The following is a 7,500-nucleotide window of genomic DNA, read 5'->3' on the forward strand; positions in this document are numbered from 1 at the left end:
CCTCCATGTGTGGAATAAACACATCCCATCGAGAAAATGAATGTTTAACCCCCACACACACACACACAGACACGCACACATTGTGTTATTTTTATAGGTGTGTGTGCGTGTGGGTGTTGACAAAGCACCTATGTGTTTAACACAGAGGCCGTGATGGAGCTGGACAGCTAACAGGCGTTGCATAGGAGAGAGTGTGTGTGAGTATGTGTGTGTGAGTATGGGTGTGTGAGTGGGGGTGTGGACAAATGGTGTGGAACCGTTTTACAGGTGTTGGGGTGGGGATGTTTTCCATTTGATCCGCTTTTCATTCAGTCAACGTTGATTATGATTTATGTGGGCCTACAAGACCGTTATAAAGTGGCATCAAAATGAGATTGCAAGTGTTTACTTGTGGTCCTCTTAAGTGAATACGGGAGGCGGAAAGTTAAATAAAAATATTCACTCAAAATGTTATTACATAGCCTTTCTCTTCAGTTTATGGTGAATCCATACGTTCCACTGTAAAGCTTATATCCAAATAAAAGACATTTAAAGAATAACTATACCCTTACTGCTCAGACAAGCTGGCTGTTCCCTTGAATGGTTGACACCACCATGAATGTGTGTATGAAAGCTGTTTATCAATGGGTTATTGTGAGGCACTCATTGTAAAAGGCTTTCGTCAGACACAACAATAAAATAATGCACAGGTCAGAAAAGCGCTATTTAAATGTAGTCCATTCACCACTTGGTTGTTAAATTTTGAATAGGAATCTTCACCACCAGTATCAGTGTGTTAAAACGAAGGGGCTAATATACTCCTGTCTGCTCTAATCCACCCAGCCAAAACATTGGCTTCTGTACTCTCACAACATGTTGTCTCTCTCTCTCTCTCTCTCTCTCTCTCTCTCCCTCTCCCTCTCTCCCTCTCACTCTCTCCCTCTCGCTCCCCCCCCTTTCTCTCTCTCGCTCTCTCTCTCTCTCTCTTTCTCTCTCTCTCTCTCTCTCTCCCTCTCTCTCTCCCTCTCCCTCTCTCTCTCTCCCTCTCTCTCTCCCTCTCCCTCTCTATCTCCCTCTCCCTCTCTCTCTCTCTCTCTCTCTCTCTCTCTCTCTCTCTCCCTCTCCCTCTCCCTCTCCCTCTCTCTGTCTCTGTCTCCATGCAGGTCAGTCCCAGCACCACAGCCATCATTAAAGCGTTCTAGCTGATCACACGCTTTAATTGGACCGCACCAGCAGCACCGCCGGCCGGGGCAACACAAAATAACCAAAGAAGGCAATAGATAAAGAAAAATAATGGTGCCTTGTTAGCTCAGCTGCAGAGCTAGGCGTCACGGCAACAAACCAACAAACAAACAAACGACGACGAGGCCACAAAACAGACAGTGGCACGGAGCGGTGCACAGAACACAATACAACACCCCCACACAACAGTCAGTTGTACTAAAGGTGTGGGGGCTGGTGGGGGGCAGAGACAGGTCTGTAGACGGATCAGTGGATCTCTAACGGTACGCCATCCCAGCGATCAGCCAGAGATCCGGCTGAAGGGTTGACTTCTTCATCTCTGATCCAATCCAAGGGGTGTTGATCTGTCATCGTTTGATGACGTGTCATTTAAATACACACGACTATGGGCGTCAAGTCGAGCCCGACCGATATATGTGGCCGATTTTATCGGCCGATATTGGCCTGTCACATATTTATCGGTATCGGCGGATGTGTTTGTATGCGCCGATATAACAACTTTAGTAACAGTGTTGATTTATTAACCTAATCACCTGTTTATGAGTCTTCTACTGTGGAGGTTGAACCTCACAGAGCACTTCTGCGTATCATATATATCACATTATATTCTATGAGGAGCTCATTAGCTCCTCCCCATACTACAGGTCATTGGTTCATTTAGCTTTAAGTTTTAATACGATGTTGCTGTGACCTGAAGCATTGCTGGAGGGTAAGCAGCAAATCCCAAGGAGCTGCTCCACCCCCAAGATACCACGATATACGGAAGGGATAATGCCCGACGAGGTGTCCATTATCAGGAATTATTCCCATTAATTCTTGATAATGGACACCTCGAAGGGCATTATCCCACTTATACCACGGTCACTTGCCAAAGGAAATTAATTAAGACCATTCAATTATATTTCCATGAATCCAAAATCACACACATCAATCCAAAAATAAAGTTTTTCACAAGCCATAACTTTGTTTCCCTGGTAACGCCTGAGGGTTTGACTAATTCCCAGAGTAACCATTTTTCATCTTTCAACATAAAGTGTACATATTTTTATTTGAAATTTGTCCCAGCCTTGATACCACAGATACTATAGGGTCATATAACTGTGTTTTCTGATTACAGTTTAATGCATTTGGCTGAACAGACTATTTGACTGGAACTATTTAGCAGGTGTCCGTATATCAGGAGTTAATGCACACCCTGCAGCCAATCAGAATTGAGCATTCCCCCAGACCGTGGTATAAACATCAAGAAAAGGCCTATATATCTATATTTGGAATATTGGCCGAAATATCAATATCTGTCATCTTATCCTACCTAATATCGGTATCGGCATCGGCCCCTAAAATTCAGTATTGGTCGGGCTAAACTAGTAAAAACTTCAAATAGTTAAAATAGTTCCAGAGGAGCTGCTTCCTGGACCAGTACTCCGGCTGGGCTCCAACCACAACCTTCCCACACATGACATTAGCATTCATCACTTAGCATTAAACCCGGTACATTTAACCATGGGCCTCCTTTGATGCCCTCACGCACATACATACATCCTACGTGATCCGAGGGATTTTGTTTCATATGAGATCCCGTTGATACAGACCATGCGTGTCCTGTGAGGATTATTTCAGATCATTGATTCATAATCAAAATTAAAGTATGCATTTTGTTGTGCAGTAGAAGCTGGTGAACCCACAGTGGGAGTTGTAAACAGAATATTAATAGCCCGTCCCACATACTTAAATATGGCTTATAAGTGGAAATGCTGCAGTCATTTGTTTTCATTCTTGTGTATGTGTGTTGTGTGTGTGTGTGTGTGTGTGCACGTATGTGTGCGTGTGTGCACGTATGTGTGCGTGTGTGTGTGTGTGTGTGTGTGTGTGTGTGTATGTGTGTGTGTGTGCAGGTGCGTGCACCTACACGCGCACCTACCAACAATGTTTGTGTACCAACAATGTTTGTGTGTGTGTGCACATCACGTGTTGTGCGCCAACCAGGTTTGTGCATGCATCTGTGTGTGTGTGCATGTGTGTGTGCGTCGCGAGCGTGCGTATTCGATTTTCTATTTAGCGCCGAGGGAGCGGGAGAATTCGGCGGGTCGTTTCACTTTCACGCTTTGCTGAGCAAAAACCCCGGCGCCATCTGACAATGTTAGCTACAAGTCACCTTGCCGCTGCTTTTATGCTAACAGAGTGGCAACTAATTCAAGGTTGTTATTTGGTGACGCCGCGTGCTAACATCCAAATAAACCGCTCTGGTAACAATGGCTTTTCTCCTCTTTTCTCTCCTAACCCTTCTTCCTCCTCCTCCCTACTGTGGCAGCACCCTGCTGCACGGTAATGCTGCGCCTAATGCGATACTTAGGTCTTCCATGCAGGCTAATGTCTCCCCACACCCGGAGGAGGTTACGGCGCAGAGCCAGCTAGCATCGCGCTGACGGAGGATTGGATTCAGTGACTTGCTCGATAGCACCACAGAAAAAGGACCGCACATTGGTTGTTTTGCTGTTTTTGCGTCACGGGTCATCCTTTTTAATGTATTACCTATCTATGTGTTTTTTTATGTATTTTATGTTAAGAGTTGAGAGTGTCTAGAAATTAACCTCAAATTATTCAAGAGTGTCTGGAGATTAACATCAAATTATTATATATTATTTTTGCTTGTGTATAAGTATGATTGGGGAATGAGGCAGATATTTGGGTGAAAAGGATATAGATGTATTAAGGTCAGTTTAAGGTGAGGGTTCCAGCTACGGCAACCTTCTGACTATCTTAATGTACATCTTTCAGGGAGATTATATTCATCATACTTGAACATCATCATACCCCCCCCCCCCCCCCCCCCCCCCCCCCCACACACACACACACACACACACACACAGACACACACACACACCACATTTTTGAATAATTGCAAAAAACATGCGCCATAGCTATTATCTCTCCATCTTTACACTTTCTATATCTGTTCCTTATTCGGGATAATTACATGGATCCTTGTTTTTCTCTGGGTCCGTGTTGTAAAAAAATACCATACCCAGCGGGAATACAATTCAGTTGTTATTGTTTTTATTTATTTATTTCAATTCCCGAGTTACGTTAACATCCTCTCCAGATAAGAGAGAGCCCTGTTGTCGCAAAAATCTTTACGAATAATCACTGTTCGGTGAAAAGACGTGATTAGTATCCTAAAATCAATAGTGAACCATAACAACACACGCAGCGCATTGAAAACAATGAAAGGCTCATTACTCACATTGTCGAGGCCCTGCGACTGAATGCAAGTGTCGGGTAATTGCAAGCATGTGCACATCAAATCCTACGTTTAAAAAAAAAGAAAATCAACAACAACGTGCTCATCATTTTTATTTGTCGTTCCAAGCATAAGTCCCGTTCAAATAACGTTTTAAAAAAAGTTGCATTCAAGAGTTTGTTGTGGTTGTTGTTGTTGAAAATATTAACTGAATGCCAACCAGGGGAGTTTATTCAGGGAGGTGTGAGTTAGGGAGCTCTCTGCGTCTCTCTGACCCGATGCGGAGGGAGAATGCAGAAGAGGCTGGAGAGGGCTGGCCCCCACCTGCCCACCGGGGGCAGTGGACCTGGGGGGTCAGGGGAAGTTGACCCTGCAGCCACCGGCTAGAGCTTCTCACTGGCTGGCCGGCAGGGTGGCTGGCTGGACTGAAGTGGATGCTCTCCCACAAATGCCAAATCCACATGCTCTCGCTTACTCACTGAATCCCGTCTGTTAGATTCCTTTGGTAAATATGATATATTATAATACCGTTGCGTTCTCTAGGTGGTGGTGTTGACTGAAACTTGTGTAGGACTTTCACTGTAGTTTCACTGCCCCTGATTGTGGTTGTAAGTTCTCCATAGCTGGGTCTCTTAGCATGAGGTCTATCGCCCAGCAACACCTTTGTGTGCAAAGACACGGACACACACACACAATTACACGCTCACACACTCACACACAAGCAAACACACACACACACACGCACACACACACACACACACACACACACACACACATTCACAAAAACACACATGCACACACACACACACACACATGCGCGCACACATACGCACACACACAGACACAGGGACCCACACAAATAGACACAAACACACATACACACACACAGAGACACACGTACACACACACACACACATACACAGAGACGCAGAGATACACACAGAGAGACACACGCACACACACAAACACGCGTGCACACACACACACACACAAACACACACGTGCACGCTTAAAGCCCAACTACCAAACTGCCCTCCTAACCATTCATCACAGTCATTGTGGGTTCCCAGCCATGTCTACAGTCATCTGTATGCAGGGGAGGGCCGAGGATGGGACAAGCCGGGCTGGAGGTATGGTGATCTTGTGGGGGGGGGGGGGGGGTTGGATGAACCTACGATGACGAATGGTTTCTCATCCCATAGGTTCCCACAGCAGAGTCCCACAGTGCAAGCAGCTTATCCGCCTGGTTTACCGGTGGATCGATTCGGAGCGTTTAGACAGCGGCACACCGGACTGTGCTCACTTTAAAGCAGTTAAAAGTCAAAATAGACCAAAAAAAGCCACCGGTGTCAAAGGCGTGCACTTTTTTTCAATTAGTTCATTCATATGCATTGATAAGTAGTGTCTCGCCACGCTCCGCTGCGAACAAAGCCTCGGGCACTGTGTTGATGAATAAACATTAACGCTCGCATGCATGACCACCTTAAGTCCTTTCCCGCCTTTCAAAGCCAAACAACCTTTTAACATTTGAAGATTGGTAGGGGGCGGGGCTTGGGAGGCGTTCTTTAAAACCAGAAAAAATGAATTCCCTTAACCATAGACAAAAAACAGGCAGTCACACAATCCTCCAAAGTCAGTTCAAATGAAGTCAAACAGTGCACACTGGTGTCCATGAAGCAGGTATTAGATAGTGGTGGTGGCGGGGGTGTCCTTGTGTGACTCGGGGTCTCTGGGACCCTGATGTACGGTCTGCTGGGCGGCTGGAGGCTTGGAGGGGGCCAGTGGTGACAGAGGTGTTAGAACTGATCAGCACCATGCTGTATAAATAGCCTCGCCCTGGGTAGGTGGCTGGAAACCCCAAAACGTCACGCGTACACGCACACGTGCACGCGAGCACACATACGCGCACACACAGACACACGCACACACACATACACAGACACACACACACACACACACACACACACACAAAGGTACACGCTGACACACACATGTAAGCACAGACACACACATATACACAGAGAAAGACACACATGCATGCACTCATGCATGCAAATACATATACATACACACAGACACACACATGTACACACAGACCTACACACAACCACACAGACACACACACACACACACAACCACACATACACACACACACACACACACACAAATACATGTGTGAATGCACACAGCTTACTTGTGTGGTTTGGCTGCCCTTCAAAAAGTGTGTGTGTGTGTGTGTGTGTGTTGTGTGTGTGTGTGTGTGTGTGTGTGTGTGTGTGTGTGTGCGTGTGTGTATGTGTGTGTGTGTGTGTGTGTGCGTGTGTGTGTGTGTTCGTTTTCAGTAGGGGTTTCTGTTAAGCTGACTCTATCTAACAGTTTGTGTGTGTGTGCATGTGTTTGTGTGTCTGTGTGTTTGTGTGTACGTGTATATGCGTGTGGGCGGGGATAGGCATCAAAATTTGCGCAACATTTTTGGCATCATCTGCTAAAGAAAAGATTATGTACGTGTTTATGCGTGAATGTATGTGTGTTTGTGTGTGTGTGTGTAATAGTGCCTGTGTGTGTTTGTGTGTGTTCCTATGTGTATTTGTGTGTGTGTCTGTGTATGCATATGCATCTTTTATTTCAGTCACTATACTGTTGAGCAAATAAAGCAGACACACACTGATGGCACCAGCCACCCTATTTGATTCGGTGGAAGTTCATTCCTTTTACTTTTTTATATACTTCACGTGTGTTTCCCCCCCCCCACACACACACACATCCCAACTTTTCTGAATCTCTGCCAGATGAAGCCTCAGCCTTCTATTTGACAAGAAATTCTCCGGAAATCTCTTTTAATCCCCGACAGGTTTTGGTGGAGGTAGTTTTTTTTTTCTTGCGCGTCACGGCCATATTGTCCTAATCTTAAAGCCCAGTGTTAGCGCTCCCACAGTACTGCGGAATTCTGTGTTTCACATGTTTTTACCGCCCAAAGCCCCTCTCTGTTGACAGGATATAAGTGGGAGGGTGCAGGAGAAGGGCTTTGACGTGCCCAA

The sequence above is a fragment of the Pollachius pollachius genome, assembly GCF_949987615.1.
Source record: "Pollachius pollachius genome assembly, chromosome: 15".
NCBI classification, from domain to species: domain Eukaryota; kingdom Metazoa; phylum Chordata; class Actinopteri; order Gadiformes; family Gadidae; genus Pollachius; species Pollachius pollachius.